We start from the raw sequence: 23287 nt of genomic DNA, 5'->3' as shown, positions 1-23287 counted from the left end.
GCTGTACATTCCAGTGGTCTTGCATCCCTTGTCTGGGATACACAGGGCTGTGGCACAGATTGTGCGGTCCTCTCTCCATGCAGATTGTCACAGATCAACTGCTTCACTCTGCAACAGCCTCAGACACTGCCCTTTCATCCCAACTGATTGGCCCAATGTGGAGATCTCAATCCCACTTCAGCTCTCCCACCTCCTGGGTGCAGGTCCAGTCTGCTCACTCTTCTCCCCTTTTCCCCTTCCTTTCTTCTTCCTACCAAGTTTTGTGTGAATCTACAGACTCCTTTCTGGTGGTCAGGGACTCCTGCCAGTTCTCAGCTGGTTCTCTGGGAGGTCTTCTACACCTGATGTATTCCTGAGGCATCCATGCAGAGAGATACACTCTATATCCACCCACTCACCCACCATCTTGTTTCTTCCCCTCATATGTTTTCTTGACTGTGTATCTTTCCATTTGCCTTGTCTTATGTTGCCAAGCTTTGAATCAGTTGTATATTTCACCCAGTTAACTCAGTGTTTTGGTTTTGATGGTGTCTCTGTCATGAGCTGAATCACATCCCATCCTCTAGTTCACATTCTAATCCCTGGAACCTATGAATGTTGTTACTTTATTTGAAATAAGTAACTTTGCAGATCTAATTAAGTCTAGGATCTTCGAATAGGAAGATCATCTTGGATTATCTCTGTGGGTTCTAAATCCAGTGGCAAGTGTCATTATGGAAGACACACATGGGAAAGGCATACAGAGAAGGTGATGTGAAGATGAGAGCAGTGACTGGAGGGATGTGGCCATAGGCTGGGGAGTGCTGGCATCTCTCAGAGACTGGAACAAGCGAGGAAAGGATTCTTTCCTAGAGTCTGCAGAGGGCATGTGGCCCGGCCAACACCTTGATTATGGATTTCTGGCCTACAGAACTGGAGGAGAATACATTTCTATTTTATTTACCTATGCTTTATTTTGGAGAAGGCAATGGCACCCCACGCCAGTACTCTTGCCTGGAAAATCCCAGGGATGGAGGAGCCTGGTAGGCTGCAGTCCAAGGGGTAGCAAAGAGTCAGACACAACTGAGCAACTTCACTTTCACTTTTCACTTTCATGCATTGGAGAAGGAAATGGCAACCCACTCCAGTGTTCTTGCCTGGAGAATCCCAGGGACAGGGCAGCCTGGTGGGCTGCTATCTATGGGGTTGCACAGAGTTGGACATGACTGAAGCGACTTAGCAGCAGTAGCAGCATGTTTTATTTATTTTTATGAGCTTTAAAAAATATATATATTTTGGCCATACCACATAGCTGGTAGGATCTTGTTCCCCAACCAGGGAATGAACCCATGCCTCCTGCAGTGGAAACATGGAGTCCTAACCACTGGACTGCCAGAAATTCCTCTTTCTGTTGTTTTGATCTACCAGGTTTGCTGTCACTTGTTAAGTTAGCCACAGGAAACTGATATAGTCTCCAATATTCTAAGGCTACATTCAACACATATGCCATGCAGTTCTAGTCATCCATTATTCTCATATTTAATGCTATTTTCCAACTGTCAACATCTTACTGCCCCTTTTAGGATGCTGATCTCAGTCCTTTGTGTATTCTCATCATTACTTTTTATGTGTCAATTTATGAGCTGTGCAATGCATAGAATTGGTGGAGGCTTCAGTTACTCTTTAGCAGTCAACAAAAATAAATTGGCTTATTTTCTAATTGACAAATTTTGGAGCAGAAGTCTGAGAAACCTATAGAATTGGGTGGTTTGGCAACTCAAAAGGAAATATGCATCACATGGAGGTATTTATGAACAATTTCACTGATTACACTTTGTAGCAGTTTAGTGTGTAGTTCGGAGAAGGCAATGGCAACCCACTCCAGTACTCTCGCCTGGAAAATCCCAGGGACAGAGGAGCCTGGTAGGCTGCAGTCCATAGGGTTGCAAAGAGTTGGACACGACTGAGCGACTTCACTTTCACTTTCCACTTTCATGCACTGGAGAAGGAAATGGCAACCCACTCCAGTGTTCTTGCCTGGAGAATCCCAGGGACGGGGGAGCCTGGTGGGCTGCCATCTATGGGGTCGCACAGAGTTGGACACGACTGAATCGACTTAAAAGCAGCAGCAGTGTGTAGTTTGGAACTAGACTTGTTGGGTTGGAATTCAGCTTTACCAATTGATGGTGAGAAACTTATTCATCTTCCCTTGGTCTCAATTTCCTCATCTGGGAAGTGGGTATGATAATAAGTACTGAATGGATACCGACTCGTAGGGCTTTCGGTGAGGATTAAGTGAGTTAACGATTAAATGAGTTAATATGTGTAAAGTTCCTAGAACACCACCTGGGGAAAGCTGAGTACCATAGAAATCATAACTATTACTAATGCATTTACACCCCAAATATACAATTAGTGTGAAAGTACCTTAAAAATGGGGAAGGACTGAGTGTTCATGAACTTAAATTATTCCTTTAGGCTAAAAGCATCAAGAAAGTGCTCCTACAGACATAGAGAACAAACTTGCAGTGGCCAAGAGAAGTAGAGGAGTGGGAGACAGATGGACTGGGAGTTTGGGATTAGCAGGATTATATTATATATAGAATGGATAAATAACAGGGTCCTGCCGTACAGGGAACTATACTCAGTATCCTGTCATAAACGGTAATGGAAAAGAATATGAAAAAGAATATATATACTCTGTGCTTAGTCACTCAGTCATATTTGACTCTTTGTGACCGCATGGACTGCAGCCTGCCAGGCTCCTCTGTCCATGGGAATTCTCTGGGCAAGAATACTGGAGTGGGTTGCTATGTCTTCCTCCAGGGGATCTTCCCAATTCAAGGACTGAACCTGGGTCTCCAGCATTGCAGGCAGATTCTCTACCAGCTGAGCTACCAGGGAAGCCCAAGAATACTGGAATGGTAGCCTATCCCTTCTCCAGGGGAATCTTCCTGATCCAGGAATCGAACTGGTGTCTCCTGCATTGCAGGAAGATTCTTTACCAGCTGAGCTAAATATAAATATAAAAGTTGATTTACAATGTTGTGTTAATTTCTGTGGTCCAGCAAAGTGGTTCAGTTATATGTAACTGAATCATCTCTTTGGGGACCATTTTTTTTTTTTTCAGATAAAGTCTCAACTGTTTAGCCCTACTTCCTAGACCCTCCAGAACCTGGTCTCTGCTGGCTTTTCTTGCTCAGATGGTCATATACCTGGGACCAAACTGGAGGTACAGAGTTAGACTTCAGTACAAGTGGATTGCTCACTATCCTCTCCAAGTAGTCCTCATTTTTGCCTCTAAAGTCCTTGAACTACCCTCCCCATGATCAAGTAGACAATTCTACCTTTCCAAGAAAACTCAGGCCCAATCTCATCTCTTCACAAAGTCTTTCCTTACAACCTTAAGTCTTCAATGAGTGTTCCTCTCTCTGACTCTGAAAATAGTCTTTTGGAAATTAGTCAAACTACTTGCTGAGTTATTTTCTTATTACTGTCTTTAATTGTTCTTGAAACTTCTATTATTAATATCTTGTGCTTATCTTCCCAACTAACTTGTAACTCTTTGATGACAAGTTTTAATTTTAATTAAAAAAATCAAGATAATATATGTACATAATTTAAAATGTCATCAGTATATCAGAAAAGACTTACAGTGAAAAATACCACTTCCCTTTCCTTCCCATCTTTCTTTTCACATTCCTTACAGGAATTCCTTTTCAATTCTTAGTTGGTTCTCCTGGCAAATTCCTCCATGTATTATTTTTCTTTCTCTAGTTCCTGAATTGTCATTTATAGATTATCTATTGAATTTCTGCTAAGGAATATAAACATAGGGTGTTCTTCCTCCCATCATTCCCACCCACCCTTTCAGCTTACATTTTCCTAATAAAATCACAACTTTTGCAGTTAAATTATTAGTCAGTATTTACATAATCACGACTATATAATATGGTTTATCACTGAGCCAAATGGAGTATACGAGCTTATTTTTTCCCTAAACTTTCATTTTGTTGTCTCTGAAACTATCATTCATTTTGTTTCCAAATGCTCTCATAAAACTAACGTGCTTGTCAGTATTATTTTCCAAATTCTCAAATGCAACATATAATCTTTCAGTTCAGGTTTGCTAGGAAATCTTCCTCCCACAGATTCTGTTCACCTGATCTAGTCTGGGCCAGTTGTTGACTGAACTGGCAGCACCGTTGTTCTACTGGGACTTCCCTTTCTTTCCTATGTTGAACATCTTCTTTTTTTGGTTCCATGCCCACTTCTCTTTGGTATCGGCCCTCATTCTACTGGGATCCTTAAAGTTTGAAAACGTCTATTCTACTCTTACTTTTGGTGGATAGATTGGCTGGATATAAAATCCTAGATTGAGAACAATCTTCCTTTAGAATTTAAAATGTTTTAGCTTTTCCCTCTGGTGTTTTCATTCTTATTCCTGACTTCGTTGGTGTCTTTCCTCTCTGGATGGCTTTAGCATCTTTCCTTTATCCTTGGAGAATTTCAAGAGTCTGCTTCGTTGTGATCTCTTCGTTCACTGTACTTGGCATTCAGTGTGCCTTTTTCATTTGAAGACTTGTGATCCTCAGGCCTGGGGAACACTTTCTATAGACACTCTGACAATTTCTTCCTTTTAGTTTTCTTTCTCAAATTTCAGAAATGTTGGGCGTCTTGTTCCAGACTTGTCTTTCTATTTCTTAATATTTTTACTTTACTTTCTAGAATTTGCTCCATATTATATTGTAACCTTCTTATTGAAATTTATCTTAGTTTATTTTTTTTTATTTCTCAAGAAATCTCTCCTACTCTTTGATACTTGTTATTTTATGAACAAACTCTCTTCTCTAATAGCTCTGATAGTACACACACACACACACACACACACATCTGTTTCCTGCATCATCTCTATATTCCTTGGAGTCAATTCTGCCATCTCCTCTAACTCATGTACAAATTTTCTTAAATACCTGGCAATCTTTGGCTGTCCTTTTGTAGTTAAGACTAAGAGACTTGAAAACAATTTGCAAGCTCTCTGTGTGGTTAGAGCTGCAGGCTTCACAATTACGTCTAACTAAAATTTTGGCTAGAGGGCCAACTGGTCTTTTCATTAGCGAGCCATTTCTCCAGAGAAGCCTCCAGTCTTCTACTGGGTGGGTGGGTGGGGATATTCTTTTCTGCTTACAGGAAAATACAGCAGGAACCACGTTCTGAGAAATGTTTCTGGCATCAAGTTGTGAGGAAGTGGACTGGGTATTCTACCATGATTAGGCTGACCCTTAGTTAATTCCCCTACTTTCAGGCCTGCCTCAACCTCTTTCTGGTGCTCATCATTAACCATTAGACTGGTGCTTCTTTTCTTTTTAAATTGGGGTATAGTGAGGTTTTCCTGATGGCTCAAACAGTAAAGAATCTGCCTGCAGTGCAGGACACCTGGGTTCAGTCCCTGGGTCAGGAAGAACCCTTGGAGAAGGGAATGGCTACCCACTCCAGTATTTTTGCCTGGAGAATTTAATGGACACAGGAGCCTGGTGGGCTATAGAGGAGCCTGGTGGGCTGCAAAGAGTTGGATATGATTGTTTCATTTCGACTTACAATGTTGTGTTGGTTTTTGCTGTATAATAAGTAAATCAGTTATATGTGTACAATTATTCCCTCCCTCTTGGACCTCTCCACCCCCACACCCCCATTCCCACCCATGTAGATCATCACAGAGCATCAAGCTGAGCTCCCTGTGTTATATAACAGCTTCCTGATAGCTATCTGTTTTATATATGGTAGTGTGTATGTTAGTCAAAATCTCCCAACTCATCTCATTCTCCTTCTTTTACTCTGGGTTCACCCATCCATTCTCACTGTCTGCCTTTCTATTCCTTGCTTTGGAAATAGGTTCATCTGTACCATTTTTCTAAATTTTACATACATGTGTACATGTGTTAATATACAATATTTATTCTTCTCTTTCTGACTCACTTCACTCTGTATGACACAGTCTTAAGTCTGTCCACGTTGGACTCAGTTTCTCTAGAGCAAGTGTCCAGTTAAGGCTGGGGGCAGGGAGCTTGGAGGTGGTTGCCTCTGTTGAATACTTGGGAGGGAAGTTAGGGGTACATTTGTTCTATTGGTTCTATTGTCAACCAAACCCCTGCAGTGTCCCCTGCCTTTGAGTATCTTCCAACTTGAAGTCCTAGATCTTTGAAGGCTCTATAGGGTAAGCTGACTTTTCAATCCTTCTGGGAAAGAATTACAGTTTAAACCATTTTGTTTTTCATTAAAAAGACTAGTTGAAAAAGTATTGTTGTGAATTGTGTGATGGGGTAGAATTTGTGATGCTCGATCTGGGTTGAAAGAATCAGCAGAAACTGCAGGTTAGAATCTACATGACTCAGCAAGTTGGCTGTTAAGAGGCACACACTGAAAGCTGTATTAAGAACACTAAGTTGTCACCAACGGGAAAGTAAATTTGTATTCTTTGGGACATTAGAATGCATTCTCGCAGAAACATCAAGGGGATGTAAAAATAATTTTAATTTGGCACCAAATAGATGTTGCTTTGTTACCGTGCCCTGGGGCCCGTAGGCGAGATGTCCCTTCCTTTCCTTGATGCCAAAAACAGAAGGGAAGAGAACAAAATTATTTAATGAAATGGAATTTTAAAATCAGAATATCTTAGGTTGAATAATTTGTTTTCATTGAATGTACCTAGCAGTCAAAGAAATGTGTACCTTATTAGCCATTTGCAAGCCAGGAAGACGGTCCTCACCAGATACTGAATTTGCTGGCTTGATATTGGACTTTCCAGCCTCTGGACCTGTAAGAAAATAAATGTCTGTTATTTTACCATTTGGTCTATAGTCAGCTTGAGCTGACTGAGATATTCAGTTACTGTTCTTCCCCTTCACCAGACTGTGAACTCTAAGAGGCCATGAGGGTAGAAACCACATGTTTTTTTTTAAATTATTTCTGTACCCACAGAATTTATCTAGTATAGCAGTAGATTCTCAACAATGATAAAAAATGTTGAATGAATGGTAACAAATAAAATATATTTTAATTAAAAAAAAAAGAAATTAGTACCTTCTGATTAACAGGCTGTAAATGCAGAGTAGCAACACCAGGGAAATTAACACTAGTTGTTTAATAAATATTCTTGAGTATGTGCATTCCATGGAGCCATGGATTGCACTCAATCGCTCATACTTTCCATGACTCTATGTAAAAAATGTTTCAGTCATATCCGACTCTTTGTGACCCCATGGACTGTAGCATGCCAGGCTTCTCTGTCCATGGGATCTCCCAGGCAAGAATACTGAAGTGGGTTAGCCATTCCCTTCTCCAGGGGGTCTTCCTGACCCAGGGATAGAACCTGGGTCTCCTGAATTGCAGGCAGCTTCTTTACCATCTGAGCCACTAGGGAAGCCCAAGTCTTTTTCAGTTCAGTTCAGTTGCTCAGTCATGTTCGATTCTCTGTGACCCCATGAATTGCAGCATGCCAGGCCTCCCTGTCCATTACTAATTCCAGGAGTTCACCCAAATTCGCATCCATTGAGTCAGTGATGCCATCCAGCCATCTCATCCTCTGTCATCCCCTTCTCCTCCTGCCCCGAATCCCTCCCAGCATCAGAGTCTTTTCCAATGAGTCTTTTCCACCTCTTCGTATGAGGTGGCCAAAGTACTGGAGCTTCAGCCTTAGCCTCAGTTCTTCCAAAGAATACCCAGGAATGATCTCCTTTAGAATGGACTGGTTGGATCTCCTTGCAGTCCAAGGGACTCTCAAGAGTCTTCTCCAACACCACAGTTCAAAAGCATCAATTCTTCGGCGCTCAGCTTTCTTCACAGTCCAACTCTCACATCCATACATGACCACTGGAAAAACCATAGCCTTGACTAGACGGACCTTTGTTGGCAAAGTAATGTCTCTGCTTTTGAGTATGCTATTTAGGTTGGTCATAAATTTCCTTCCAAGGAGTAAGCGTTTTTTAATTTCATGGCTGGAATCACCATCTGCAGTGATTTTGGAGCCCAAAAATAAAGTCTGCCACTGTTTCCCCATCTATTTGCCATGAAGTGATGGGACCAGATGCCATGATCTTCGTTTTCTGAATGTTGAGCTTTAAGCCAACTCTTTCACTCTCCTCTTTCACTTTCACCAAGAGGCTTTTTAGTTCCTCTTCACTTTCTGCCATTTTATTGGACTCTAAATCTCATTTTAAATCTCACAACGATGCCAATACCTTCTAACACAACTTAAATAAGACCTAAGGGTGCTTTTTATCATGAATGTGGTAGGTAAAGTGGATGAATGGAAATGATCAATGATACTAATGAATAACTTAACATTTATTCATTGCTTAACATCCACCACACATAAGGCTAAGCATTTTTTATGTATTTGTTCACTTATTTTTAGAACTACTATATAAGATATTGTATCAGTTAATTTAGATTAAGTTACACTGCAGTTAAAAAAAAATAGATCCCAGATAAAAATAGATCTCAAAGGATTATGACAACACACATTTATTTTTTATTCACATGACATGTCCATCGTGGAACTGTGTCACTAGGGACCCAAGGTAGGGCAGCTCCTGGGTGGTGGATACTGGTAGTTTCAGGTAATGAGAGAGGAGAGCTGGTAAACTAGGAGCTAGTTCTCAAAATTTCTATTCAATGACATGTCATTTCTCCCCTCCACTGAATGGCTGAAGCTAGTCACATAGTCACTCCTGACCTGCACGTGTCAGGGAGGTTTTATTCTACTTCATGGAATGTGTGTGTGTGTGTGTGTGTGTGTGTGTGTGTGTGTGTGTGCTCACTTAGTTGCTCAGTCAGTCATGTCAGACTCTTTGCAACCCCATGGACTGTAGCCCTCCCGGCTCCTCTGTCCCTGGGATTTCCAGGCAAGAATACTGGAATGGGTGGCCATTTCCTGCTTCAGGGGCTCTTCCCAACCCAGGGATTGAACCTGCATCTCTTGCATTTCCTACACTGGCAGGTGAATTCTTTATGCCTGTGCCACCTGAGAAGTCCTATTTCATGGAAACACATCTCAAATCACATGTTCATGCCTGCTCCCTATGGGTGGAGAAGTCCAGTCATTCTTCAGGGAAAGCAGCAAATATTTTGAGGAATGCAACCCACCATCAACAAAACAAAATCAGCAAAACAAGACAAAAACACAACGTGGAGGACTTCATAATGCAGAAATGTGAGAATCAAATCCTGTTTGCAACTTTTTCAAAAAGAGAAATAATTTTCCTTTGTAGGTTATTATTCTAGGAGGTAGTTGGGAAAGAAAAAGAAAATGTTAAGGCATTATCTAAGAGGAATAACACCAAGAGATTTCTTTACAAAAGGACCAATCTAATGTTATTTCTACAAATTAAACTCAGATTCTAAAATCTAGATTTCAGACAGCTTAGGTGGTCTCAAAGAGGATCCTGTTTCCCTTTGGGGATTCTGCAGTGTTTTACATTTACCACGTGACTCTAAATTTGCCAAATGTGAGGAATAGCTGGAGCTCTTAAGCGTTATTGTTTTAAGGGGATATAATCTTAAGAGGAAATAGTTTCCCATCATGAGAAGTGTATCTTAAACTCCTGGGTACCTAGTCAATCTTTGCATTTTATTTCCTTTCTAATGGTTACATAAAGTCTTGTCTGTCAAGTAAGTACTTGTGAAGACAAGTTCATACACATCTCACTACTGGAAACTGTTTTCCAGTTTATTCAAATATTCATTGAAAAGCCACCACTTTCCTGGGTTTAGCGTTTATCACATTATGGAAATCAGCCAACAAGTTGACAGTGTTTTCTTGGTATAAGCCTGCCATCTTGTGGTCATTTGGAAAATCAGATTTGGTAAAACAAGTGTTCTGCAGTACTTTTCCTTGAATTAGTATTTTTTGACCTCCTAACGCCAGGTGGCTTCACGGCAAGTAGAAGAGGAAAAAGTAGAAGCAGTGACAAATTTTATTTCCTTGGTCTCCAAAATCACCGTGGACAGTGACTGAAGCCATGATATTAAAAAAGACACTTGCTCCTTGAAAGGGAGGCTATGACAAATCTAGACAGCATATTAAAAAAGCAGAGACATTACTTTGCTGACAAATATCCGCCTAGTCAAAGCCGTGGTTTTTCTAGCAGTTACGTATGGATGTGGAAGTTGGACCGTAAAGAAGGCTGAGAGCCGAAGAATTGATGCATTTAAACTGTGGCGCTGGAGAAGACTCTTGGACAGCAAGGAGATCAAACCGGTCAATCTTAAAGGAAGTCAGTCCTAAATTTTCATTAGAAGGGCTGATGCTGAAGCTGAAGCTCCAATACTTTGGCCACCTGATGCGCAGAGCTGACTCACTGGAAAAGACCCTGATGCTGGGAAGGATTGAAGGCCAAAGGAGAAGAGGGGATTAGAGAAAGAAATAGATAGTATCACCGAGTCAATGGACATGAATTTGAGCAAACTCCAGGAGATAGTGAAGGACAGAGGAGCTTGGCATATTGCAGCCCACTGGGTTGCAAAGAGTTGGACATGACTTAGCAACTGAACAACAACAACAACGCCATATGGCGCACTGGTAAAGAATCTGCCTGCCAGTGCAGGAGATGCAAGAGACTCGGGTTTGATCCCTGGGTCAGGAAGATCCCCTGGAGGAGGAAATGGTGACCTGCTCAAGTATTCTTGGCCTGGAAAGTTTCCATGGACAGAAGAACCTGGCAAGCTACAGTCCAAAGAGTCAGGGACAAGACCGAGTGGCTGAGCACACACATAATGTGTACCAAACAATGTCCTACATACTAGGCTCATGACAGTGAATGAAATGGACAAGAATCTCTGCCTTCCTGTAACTTAAGTTTGAAAGCGAAAAGACTTTCGTATGTAAGTTTAAATTTGGAAATATGACCCCATGTTCTTTACCATTCTTCCTGCTATGTTTAAGCAAAATAACCTCTTCCTATAAATGTCAGTTCATTCCCTTTTTATTCTCCAAATCCATATACCTCTTGCCCTCCAAAGGACTTGGCAACTATAATTAACCCCTCATTCCTCTACGTTCTCAGTCTTTGTACATTCCCTTCAACACATACACATGCTCCAATAGCTGTCATTAAAAAAAAAAAAAAAAACAGAAAAGTTTCCTTTGTTCCAAACTCTCTCTAGCTAATGCTGCATTTCTCCGCTTCCCATCACAATAAAACTTCTCAAGGTTTTGTTTATATGCTTTGTGCCTACAAGGACCTCGCCTGCCTTGTTTATTACTAAATTCTCAGCACTCTGGCAGAGTTCCTGGCATTTAGTAGGTGCTTGGTAAATGTTTAGTTTACACATGAAATCATATTGCAAGAATGGCAACTCCCACCCAACCCTGGTCTCTGGGTAATCTGGTGTTTGGAAGACAGAAGTAGAAAAGGCACTAGAAAGTGAAAGTGTTAGTCGCTCAGTCATGTCCAACTCTGTACGACCCCATGGACTGTAGCCCACCAGGATCCTCTGTCCTTGGAATTCTTCAGGCAAGAATATTGGAGTGGGTTGCCATTCCCTTCTCCAGGGGATCTTCCCAACCCAGGGATTGAGCCTGGATCTCCAGCATTTCAGGCAGATTCTTTCTTTACTGTCTGAGCCACCAGGGAAGCCCCAGAAAAAGCACTAAATTGATAATTATGCTTAGCACTTGGAAAGATGCTTTAATCTTACGGCTTCCCAATTTGTAAAGTGAGGCCCTGGAATTCATTGGAGATGACCATTACATATCAGCCTTGGGGTAAGATCTAATTGACAGTGGCATCTTGGGTATAGTATAACAAAGAATTTTTTGCCGAGTAAAAGAATATTGTGATTGATTGATATTGACTGATTAGCAGTGCCCAACTGGATGTGGAAGACGGTGTTGGCTGGGCATTCCTGGGCTACATGGCTTCCTTCAGCTCTAGTTGTGAAATGATTTGAAAAGACAGATTCCCAAAACATTGTCATTTCAACTGCATTTTAGATTTGAACTAGATTTAAACCTTTGAGCAGTTCTCAACATTTAATGATAGAGTAAGATTTCAATTCAGATTCAAAATTATAAACCACAATCTCTAGGAATAAATCTAAGATGAATTGAAAGGGATCTACATCCATTTATTTAACTAGAATTCATCTGATATCCTATATCTTGAAAGAAAAGCATTTTATTGTATTTTAAAAATCTTCCTTTCAGAAAAATGTCCTGCACTGTCTGGTATTTATTATGTCTGTTATTTTATCTCCCTAGATGTGTTATCTTTTCTTCTAGTTGGCTGGCTTCATTTGCTTTCTTTTCTTCCATTTTGCTTCTTTACAAGGAGATAATCCCAGGCTAGACTGACGAATATTTCAAGCTTTATTTCCATTATGGGAATAATAAATGTGAAATTAATGAGATTAAGATAAAATGAACCCCAGAAGGGAGTGTAAGCACCTTTTAATGAAGATCAGGATTAAATGCAAATTTTCATCACTTCATAGTTCACGCAGTCGCTCATAAACGTTTTGAGTGGATAAAAAAACACCTGAATGGACATAGAGACTTAAAAGAATGGGTAGAGTTTATCTCAGTGCAAAGAAAAGATAGTGATTGGTGATTTTAGTGGGAGGAAGTTATTAATGATGTATACCAGGGCTGGACAAACTGCTGATCTTGTGTCAAGGCTGACCTGCCAATGTGTTTTTGTAAATAAAGTTTTATTGGGCCACAGCCATGTCCATTTGTCTTTATGGTCTGTGTGGCTGATTTCTTTTGATATGGCAGAGTCCCTGTGGCAGACAGAACTCTCCTGGCTTGCAAAACCTAAAATATTTACTATTTTGGCCCTTTCTAGGAGGGCCTCATAAGCTTCTCCATTAGATTATTATTATTATGTTTTCATTTACTATTTAAAGTAGTTTTAATATGCCTTTTAATATACTTGGTTAGTTTTTCTGGTCACACCATGTAGCATGCAGGATCTTAATCCCTGAGCAGGGATTGAGTCCCTGCAGTGGAGGCATGGAGTCTTAACCTCTGGGACCACCAGGGAATTCCCTAGATTGTATATTTTTGAAGACAGGAATTCTAGGTTTAGCTTCAGTTTTTAATTTACCTTTAAAAAAGTATCAATCCCTTTGAGATGATCAGTTAATAACTCTAAGAAATGTCATATAGCATACACATTTCTGCAGTGGGTGGTATTTTCTAGTAGTAGTTACACATGTCCTTTAGGCCAATCCTGTTTTTCTCAGCCCTCAGGGCTCTGCCCCTCGCACCTCCATCTCTGCGCTCTGCTAGGGTCTGCAGCGAGCCACACTGGAAGAGTGTCCATCACCAGACTCCCACAGCACCCCTTCAGGCAGACCTAGGGGAGCCCTCCCTGGCCAAAATACAAGCCAGGGTCTTAAATTTAGAAGAAGAAAAAGAAAACCTTAAAATACAAATATTCTCTTATTATTTTTCAGTCGATACAATACGTGAGAAGTTGATTTTTGCACCTCAGCTTTTACTTAAGTGTGAAAGTGTGTTAGTTGCTCAGTTGTGTCTAGCTCTTTGTGACCCCCTGGGCTATAGCTTGGCAGGCTCCTCTGTCCAGGGGATTTCTCAGGCAGGAATACCAGAGTGGGTTGCCATTTCCTTCAACAGGGAATCTTCCCAATCCAGGGATGGAATCTGGGTCTCCTGTGTTGCAGGCGGACTCTTTACCATCTGAGCCACCTTTACTCCAAAATATCTGGCATTTAGTAAGAAGCAGCCAAAGTGCAGGAGACGGAGTTCCAGCTGAGCTGTTTCAAACCCTAAAAGATGATGCTGTGAAACCACTGCACTCTCTATGTCAGCAAATTTGGAAAACTCAGCAATGGCCACAGGACTGGAAAAGGTCAGCTTTCATTCCCATCCCAAAGAAAAGCAATGCCAAAGAATGTTCAAACTACCACACAATTGCACCCATTTTACACGCTAGCAAAGCAATGCTCAAAATTCTCCAAGCTAGGCTTCAACAGTACGTGAACTGAGAACTTCCTGATGTTCAAGCTGGATTTAGAAAAGGCAGAGGAACCAGAGATCAAATTGCCGACATCTGTTGCATCATAGACAAAGCAAGAGAAGTCCAGAAAAACATCTACTTCTTTGACTATGCCAAAGCCTTTGACCATGTGGATCACAACAAACTGGAAAATTCTTCAAGATGGGAATAGCAGACCACCTACCCGCCTCTGAGAAAGGAGGTCAAGAAGCGACAGTTAGAACTGGACATGGAACAATTGGGAGAGGAGTACCTCAAGGCTGTATACCCTGCTTATTTAACATATATGCAGAGTACATCATGCCAAACGCTGGGCTGGATGAAGCACAAGCTGGAATCAAGACTGCAGGGAGAAATATCAATAACCTTAGATATGCAGATGACACACACTTATGGCAGAAAGCAAAGAGGAACTAAAGAGCCTCTTGATGAAAGTGAAAGAGAGTGAAAAAGCTGGCTTAAAACTCAACATTTAAAAAACTAAGATCAAGGCATCTGGTCCCATCACTTCATACAAATAGATGGGGAAACAGTGGAAACAGTGACAGATTTTATTTTCTTGGGCTCTAAAATCACTGCAGATGGTGATTGCAGCCATGAAATTAAAAGATGTGTGTTCTTTGGAAGAAAAGCTATGACCAACCTAGACAGCATATTAAAAAGCAGAGACATTACTTTGCCAACAAAGGTCCGTCTAGTCAAAGCTATGATTTTTCCAGTAGTTATATATGGATGTGAGAGTTGGACCATAAGGAAAGCTGAGTGCCAAAGAATTGATGCTTTTGAACTGTGGTGTTGGAGAAGACTCTTGAGAGTCCTTTGGACTGCAAGGAAATCAAACCAGTCCATCCTAAAGGAGATCAGTCCTGAGTGTTCATTGGAAGGACTGATGCTGAAACTGAAACTCCAATAATTTGGCCACCTGATTCGAAGAACTGACTCACTGGAAAAGACCATGATGCTGGGAAAGATTGAAGGCAGGAGGAGAAGGAGATGACAGAGGATGAGATAGTTGGATGGCATCACTGACTCAATGGACATGAGTTTGAGCGAGCTCCAGGAGTTGATAATGGACAGGGAAGCCTGGCATGCTGCAGTCCATGGGGTCACATAGTGGGACATGACTGAGTGACTGAGCTGAACTGAACTGAGCCAAAGGGGAGGGATGAAGAGTTCACGGATGGCCACCCCTTAGTCCCCTAGGAGCCTGGAGTCCCAGGTTGAAAACTTCTGCCTAAGACTGAAAGGAGAGGCAGCGCCAGGGCGTGGGGGCGAGAGTAGATATGTGTTTTGAACTGACCTTGCTCCCACAGTGGACACTGCCCAGAGCAAGGAGACTCTCCCTGCTCCCTTCCTGTGCCCTCCACCCACATGGAGAGTCTGTCTAGGTGCTCCAGCCACAGTTGCTGGTCTGGACCTCATTATTTTTCCTTTTTTCATAAAAACGTTTTTGCAAAATTATACTAAGATGGTTTCTGCATTTGCAAGTTGATACAATATATGGCCTCATGAGAAAACTGCTATATCTCCAGTAGAAGTCATTACTGAAAAATTTTTCTTTAAGAAATTTAGTATCTTTTACAGAAAGGGATATAGAGATACATTCTTCTTAAAGCTGATTGCTAGGAAGAGTTGTTCCTTCTGACACACTTGAAATGTTTTCCCTTATCAGAAAAATTAATAGTCCATAATATTTTGATTTTTTTCTCTCTTGGCTTCCAAGAAACTTAGAGCTAAATTCTTTGTGCAAACATGGCAACATACTTCAGGCCTTCCGTTATGGTTTTCTGAACCCTCCCGTCTTCCCTGATTCATTACTTAAGTTTTGTTATTTTATCCCGTCCTCAAAGGTCATATTGGTGGGGCTACAAAATTAGCTTCCTTAGAACACATTTTCTGAGTTATGTTTTATGAATTGGCTAAGAGTTTTACATTCATTTTCTCGTATAATTTTCAGAACAGTCCAGTGAAATTGGTAATTTTCTCATCTTCCAGAAGAAAAGACTAAGGCTAAAAGACAAGAAGGATTGTAAGGCTAGAAAGTGAAGGCAAAGTTAGGATTTGATACCATTTATCACCTAAAAGCCAAGCTGGTCAACTCAATCACTGAGACGGACAATCTCTCCCAGTCATATTCTGGTGGGTTTCAACAGATGTCAAAGAGACCAGCTTTGTAAAAATGGAATCAATTTTCCCATTAGAAAAAAAAAAAAAGATTAATAGGATGAGCAATTACTAATAGAAGACTTTTATCCATAGAATTGATATTAACCGTTTCACAAGAGACTGAGACTGTGACATCAAATGAAATCCAAGCAATGAATCGACATTGGGAAAACAGTCTAATCGTGTCTGTAATTAATATGCAACTTAAAACCATTATAAAATGTTTTGGCATTGGAGCTCTGTAGAGGTAGGTTCTCTTAGGTTCTTCTGGTTGCAAAAAATTTGTTTAATCTTATTGGTGGACAAAACCATAGAAATCAGCATAGTGTCAATGTATGGGTCCTCTTTATAGAAACTGAGGAAATACTTTAAAAGATGAGAACCATGTGTCCAAAGCTGTCACTGCAGCATTATTAGTAGAAAGGAGATAACTAGTCTTCAATAGAAGATAAAATGCTCAGGTGATTTTGATTCAACAGCAATGCTGTGTACTAGAAGTTCACTGATGAGGAAGACATAACAAACAAAGTCATAAAGAAAACAGAACTCTGTTTTGATTATGCAAATACAAAAATTAAGTTACTACATGGATGGAGTGGCAGGAACTAACTATAGACTAAAATCTTGTTCCTCCTATTAATGAAATCCCCATCTCAGAATCTGGGAGTGGGAGGCAGTTCTCTACATTAGAAGTGGACTGGATTAGGGCACCCCAGGGACCTCGGCCAGCTGCCGAAAGGAGAATGCCAAGGCTGCGGCCACATTGTTCATCCAAACCGAGCCACTAATTTAAAGGTGAAGCAGCAGAGAGATGCAAGAAGCAGTGGTATGGTGTTAAAATACGGAGTGCCAGGAAAGCTGATGAGAAGGCAGTTTCCAAGTAGTGATTTCTTAGCCCAGGTCTCCCGAGCAGTGTACAAAATTATAGATTGTGAGTCCCAAAGTAATGAGTGGTCACTGCAAAACCAGTCATTCAACATAGAACTTTAGAACATGATATTAGAAAGCTGAGTAACCTTCTGCCCCACCTCTGAAATGACACTGACTCCCACTGAGAGCTACAAGTGAACAGTTTGGGCTGAAATCCTATGGCTCCTCCCTGTGTATTTATGTATAGCATAATATAGGGACAGTAATACTTTCTATACCATTCAGGAACTTACTTTAGACATCTAGGAAGTTGTTTTTGACATCTTTCCTTGTGTTTGATTTTGATCACATGAGTCTTTTAATTACTACAATGAGATTGCTTTTCTTTTTTGTTCTAAGTCCTCCAGAAACACTGATGCTTTAAGGCAGGGACCATGCTTTCCTTGTGTGTCCAATTTCCTGGCCTATCACTCATTTTCACAGATGACTTTCGGGTCCCATTAAAACTACTGATACAATAGCTGTTTTTGTAGTTGGTTGGTTTTTAGATATCCTCAACCGTTTTCGCCAGCTCTTTCTTGAATACATTTGCAATTTGGCTTTCTTATTTCTTACTATTTTGCTTTTCTGTTTTGGGAGGAATCATTCTTTCTGACATTACGTTGAACTTTGCTGAGTAGGATATTTCTAGGCTTAAGAAGCAAGAGGGTTATGGTTTCTGTTTGGAAGTCTTGGGGAGTCTATTCAAAGAGCAGAGTTGGGGAGATGTTGGAATTTGACAATATTTGCACTTGGAGGAGTAGGCAAAGCAACATCGCTTTACTAACTTACAGCGAAAACAAAACGAAACAACAAAAATGCATTCTCTGCCTTCTGCTTGGCAATTTAGTTTGCACTTAAAACCAATTTATTTGGGGCACTATTTCTTGCACTGGAGTTAAAAGTAAAAATACCGATAGAGTATTTGATCTGAGAGAGAAGCAGGTGGTAACAAGAAATGCTGGTCTTAAGCTTCACAATACTTAATGTTGGAACCTCTATAGTCTCTTTTACTCAAAAGGAAAACCATATGAAAAAGTGTTCTACAACATTCTTTCTTTATGCCATTGTAAAGTCACTTGTTATTTGAAGAGCTTAATGGGTGATTATGGAGGAAGGGCAGCCGAAGAATTAAGGACTATTTTCCCAAGACTAAGGTCCCTCTGTTCTAATCCTCTGCCCTGTGTCTGTAGAAACAGGTAAGCAGTGCTTGAAAAAAGCCCTCCCTGGTTAGGGAGGCAAATATCCTTTGATCACTGGCTTTATGTATTTTCTTTTATTTATTTATATTGAAGTAAGTCAATTTACAGTATCATGTTAGTTTCAAGTATGCAGATTCAGTTATACACACACACACATTCTTTTTCAAAGTCTTTTCCCTTATAGGTTATTACAAAATACTGAGTATAGTTCCCTGTGCTATATAGTAGGTCCTTGTTTATATAGATCATATTTATAAACAGTAGTAGGTATCTGTTAATCCTAACCTCCTAATTTATCCCTCCCCCTTTTTCCCTTTGGGGCTTCCCATGGTAAAAACTCTGCCTGCAATTTGCAGGAGACTCAGGTTCAATCCCTGGGTGGGGAAGATCCCCTGGGGAAGGGAATCTTCCCTCACTCCAATATTCTTGCCTGGAGATTTTAATGGACAGAGGATCCTGGTGGGCCACAGTCTATGGGGTTGCAAAGAGTCGAACATGACTGAGTGACTAAACCTCCACCACCTTTCCCCTTTGGTAACCATAGGTTTGTTTTTGTCAATGAAAAAAGATGCACAACTTGGGAGTTGCAAGTTAAGTTTTATCTGGGGCAAAATGAGGACTGCAGCCTGGGAGGCAGCACCTCAGATATCTCTGAGAGACTGCTCCAAAGAGGCAGTGGGGAAAGGTCAATATATAAGGTTTTGGAGAAGGCCAAGTTCAGAACCATTAAGCACTCATTTTACAAAAGGTTTTCTGTAGTAGTGAGGATCTGATGTCACCATGAAGGGATTTAGTGCTTTGCTAGATAAAAGGAGATGCAAGGATTGAGATCATAACATGAAAGTGAACGTCGCTCAGTCGTATCCAACTCTTTGCGACCCCATAAACCATAGGGGGGATAATCTCTAGGCCGGGATACTGGAGTGGGTACCCATTCCCTTTTCCAGGGCATCTTCCCAACCCAAGGTTCAAACCCAGGTATCCCACATTGCAGGCAGACGCTTTGCCCTCTGAGCAACCAGGGCAGTCCATCTCTGCAGAGGCAAATGGCAAATGCCTTTGTTGTTCAGTCACTGTCAGCGCTCTTGGCAAGCGCCAATTTGTAGTTGACATTTTCTATGTCTAGTTTTGTGTATGTGCTTCATAGAAAATGCTAGTGAGTCGATAAAGTGCTTTGGGATTTACAGGATAGGTGGGGAAATTCCTGTCTGTGAAAGGGAGGAGGGAGTTGGGAATGAGAACTATTCAGGTAGAGGATAAGATTTGGTTTTTATCCGTTTTTTATCTGGGCCAAAAATGTTCCCAGTGTGGTGCCAAGGCCAGGTTGCTCCTTGCATTTCAGGTCCACTGTTTCGTGGTAAACACACGTTGGCTCAGGTTTCCAGCTCTCCTCTTACAGGACAGAAAGAGGAGTGTGAAACAGGGAGCCAGGTGAGTTGTTTTCTTCCTTTTACTCAGCACGTAGGAATACAGTGAATTAAAAATCCTTGCCGTGGCTCTGAAGGTCACTGCCCAGATCTGTGATCTATCCAAGAAAGGTGGCAATGAAGGGGCTCAGGGTGCAATGCAGCCCCTATTCAAAGGAAATCTGTTAATTCTTTGCACCTCCAGAGTTGCTGCCTCCACTGACACCTTGAACCACAGCAAGAGACAGTTCCTCAGGCAGCACGTGCTCTTCAGAAAAATCAGGCGTTAAACCAAGGTTTCTCCACTCGCTGTTACTGACATTTTAGGATGAGCAACTGCCTGTTACGGGGGCTGTTTGGTGTGCATTGTAGGAGGTTTAGCAGTAACCCTAATCTTTATCTATTAGTTAAATTAGTTAAATCTAAAGATGCTTGATCTTTATCTATTAGCACCACTTCTCCCCTTATGAGTTTTCCCCAAAGTCTGGAGATATTGCCGCTTGTCTTCTGGGACTCAGAAGAGCCCTTGCTTGAGAACCATTGACTGAAACAAAGTCCTTTCTCAGCTATGTGAAGGCTGAGACTGTAATAACGGAGGTGGAAGGTGCAGCAGGGGGAGGGAGAAAGGGAGAAAGAGGACGTAAATATGCACGTCAACATTTTCCTTTGATTAAAAATTATGAGTGTATTTAAGAAAGAAAAGCTATCTACTTTCATATGTAATACTGCCTGTCTAACCTTTAGCTTGCAATTCATAGAAGAGACCTTGTGAACAAACTGCAGCAATTCAATCCTTCGCCCAATACTTAGCTGTCCTGCTGAATTGATCAAATTCTCTATAGAAGTCTCTGTGGGTTTGCATTAATTCAGTGGCCCTGAACAAGAGCTACTCAAAAAGATGTCAGGCAAAGGTGGCTAGGGGAACACTGGGCTGACATGACTGTGACCATGCTTTTGCTTCATTCATGTTGGTCCACAGGTATTATTTGGGGTCGTAATTCTCTTTTCAGTGTTTAGGAGGAAAGACTGGGGAACTGGGAAGGTGCCTGGCCTCGGTGGGTGATATGAGAGGTACCGAGAGGGGAGTTGTGGGTGAGCTTTGGATGTGAGGTGAGGTCTGCATAATAATCTACCCTATATGTCTCAATAACAATAGATATGATTTTAAAAGCTGAACACATATTGAGGTTTTTGTAAGCCTACTCATTTAGGTGACAAGAGTCCATTTCATTGCAAGCAATTCTACAGCAAATCCTTTAGTAAAAATCAGTAGTCGCCAAATCATTTATCTTTTTGATGAATATTTCCATAATGCAGGTTATGCCTCACTGAAGCAAAATATGTAGGCAATTGAAAATGACAGTGAAATTCATTTTACATCCCAGGAAGTCTAGCTTTATGAAAAATTATTCACTCCTTTTAGAGAGTAAAGCAATTTTTATTTTCATGTATATAATGTTGAAAATTAATTACATTTGTCACAATCTGCACCTTTAACATCTACTTGCAAGTTAATTTGTCTATAATCTAAACATCGAGTGGCATCCATAATAGTTTATGTTAACAGTTTTCTGAACTCCAGAGCTTTAAACTGCTTAGTCATTAATTCCTTAAGTGTGGGTTTTAAAAAGAAAGAAACAAAACCTTTCAAGAGCATGCATCTTAAAAATGTAAGATGTTAGATGAACAACTAAAAATGAGTCTAAAAACATCAACAAATTGGATTTTATAATGTATTGAGATATAACAGATATAACGTGTTGGGTACCACCTGGTGCATATCTATAAATTCTGGAAAAGGTTCCATTCTTAAGATTAATAGCACTATCAGCCAGTTACATCATTATTTCATTAAAGAAGAATTGCTTTAAAAATCTTTTAAATAAACAAATCTGATGGAAGACCAAACTGAGGAGACCTGAAGTCTCACTGATGTAAGCTTTTGCCTCCTGTTTCTATGGTAACCTGTGATCTATATTCTAACCACACCTTTGAAAGGAACGTTAATTGTTAGGGTTTTTTTTTTTTTTAATTGAAAAATGAAAAGATAGAAGATAACATCCAAAGACTTACGACACAAACACAATAGGGACACATATTTACTCATTTGGGGATGAGTTTACATGACTGGAAGATCACAGGGATGAAAACTGAATGCTAAATGAAATAACTACGCAGATACCCTAACAAATATATTCAATACATATTATGAGCATAAAATTGTAAGTGCTCATTTAATTGCATAGGGTTAAAACTTAAAGACTTGCTCATAACAGTTCAAAAAAAAAAAAGATAGGCCAGTAGTTTTCAACCTGGAGGGATGTTTGCCTCCCGGGGGATGTTTGGCCATGTCTGGAGACATTTTGGTTGTCAGAAGTGGTGGTGGTGGGGGTGATACGTGTGTGTTTCTGTGTATGTTACTGGTAACTGGTGGATGGATAGAGGTCAATAACGATGATGAACAGCCTACAGTACACTGGACAGATACACCCAATCCCCACCCCCATCAGAAAATTATCTGTCCAAAACAGGAGACTGAGAAACCCAACACCTAACTTCATAAATAATGTGCTGGAATGAGGGACATATACTGAACATAGAAAATTATTGAACATTTATGTTCAAATAAATAAAATGCTTTTATTTGTAATTTGCTTCCCTGTTTTTGTACCATATTTACTTCTTTGGCTCAGTGATAAAGAATCCTCCTACGAATTCGGAAGCTGCAGGAGATGTGGGTTCGATCCCTGGGTGAGGAAGATCCCCTAGGAGGAGGAAATGACAACCCACTCCACTATTCTTGCCTGGAATATTCCGTGGGCAGAGGAGCCTGGTAGGCTACAGTCCAAGGGTCAAAAAGAGTTGGACAGGACTTAGCGACTGAGCGCACACACACACACACACACACACACACACACACACACACACACACTTTGTTATTTCATTTAAATAGGAAACAGACAAAAGAAAAAAATGAAAACGACTGCAGAATTCCCTTGCCCCTTTGGCTTTCATAGGTGTATATTTCCAGCTTTCACGCCTTTGTCTAATTCGGCGTGACCCACATAAACTGTAAATATCAGTACAGTAGGGGAGCCTTGTTCCACTGCAAAACTTCGAGGCTTGTATGGGGTTGATATTGTCACCCAGCTTAATTTAAATATAGCAATTAAATTCTGGTAAGTTTATTCCTTGTTAATCGGAAATGGACTTACCTTTTCCCACTTGAATGCGGATGCACTTGCCTTTGGCGTCTGCCTCCTTGTAACATGTGGTTACACTGTATCATTCCGGCTTTGGATACATTCCTATCCTCGAATCCTCGCCCAGGTCAAGAGGGCAGAACCGTCCAGGAGAAGCAGCCGCAGCATACTTTGGTTTTCTTTGCTGCTATGTGGGCGAGCCAGAAAGCAATCCAGATACCGCCAGAGGGCGCCCAAATGCCGCAAATGAAAGTTCCAAAGCCTCAGAAGGGTTTTGCAGGAAGGGTAAAATTGGCTTTTGTCTAATGAAAAGAGCTATACCGTTCTAAGCGATGTCGTGTTACGTTATTTTTCGCATTTGCTTCTTGCCAACAGATAAGCAAGGTGAGCATACATCCCCA

General features: G+C 40.9%; 1 long non-coding RNA gene across 1 annotated transcript; it reads right to left on the bottom strand.

Moving 5' to 3' along the window:
- Positions 1–1165: 1165 nt before the first annotated feature.
- Positions 1166–23059, bottom strand: LOC114118751 (uncharacterized). Its single transcript, XR_009596804.1, has 3 exons — positions 22899–23059; positions 6708–6793; positions 1166–6581 (listed from the first exon to the last, which is right to left on the bottom strand). It is a non-coding gene; the product is annotated as an uncharacterized LOC114118751 (long non-coding RNA).
- Positions 23060–23287: the final 228 nt, after the last annotated feature.

This window comes from Ovis aries, chromosome 16 (genome assembly GCF_016772045.2).
Source record: "Ovis aries strain OAR_USU_Benz2616 breed Rambouillet chromosome 16, ARS-UI_Ramb_v3.0, whole genome shotgun sequence".
NCBI classification, from domain to species: Eukaryota; Metazoa; Chordata; class Mammalia; order Artiodactyla; family Bovidae; genus Ovis; species Ovis aries.
Note: the sequence above shows the minus strand (reverse complement) of the source record. Positions and strands in the feature narration are given on the sequence as shown.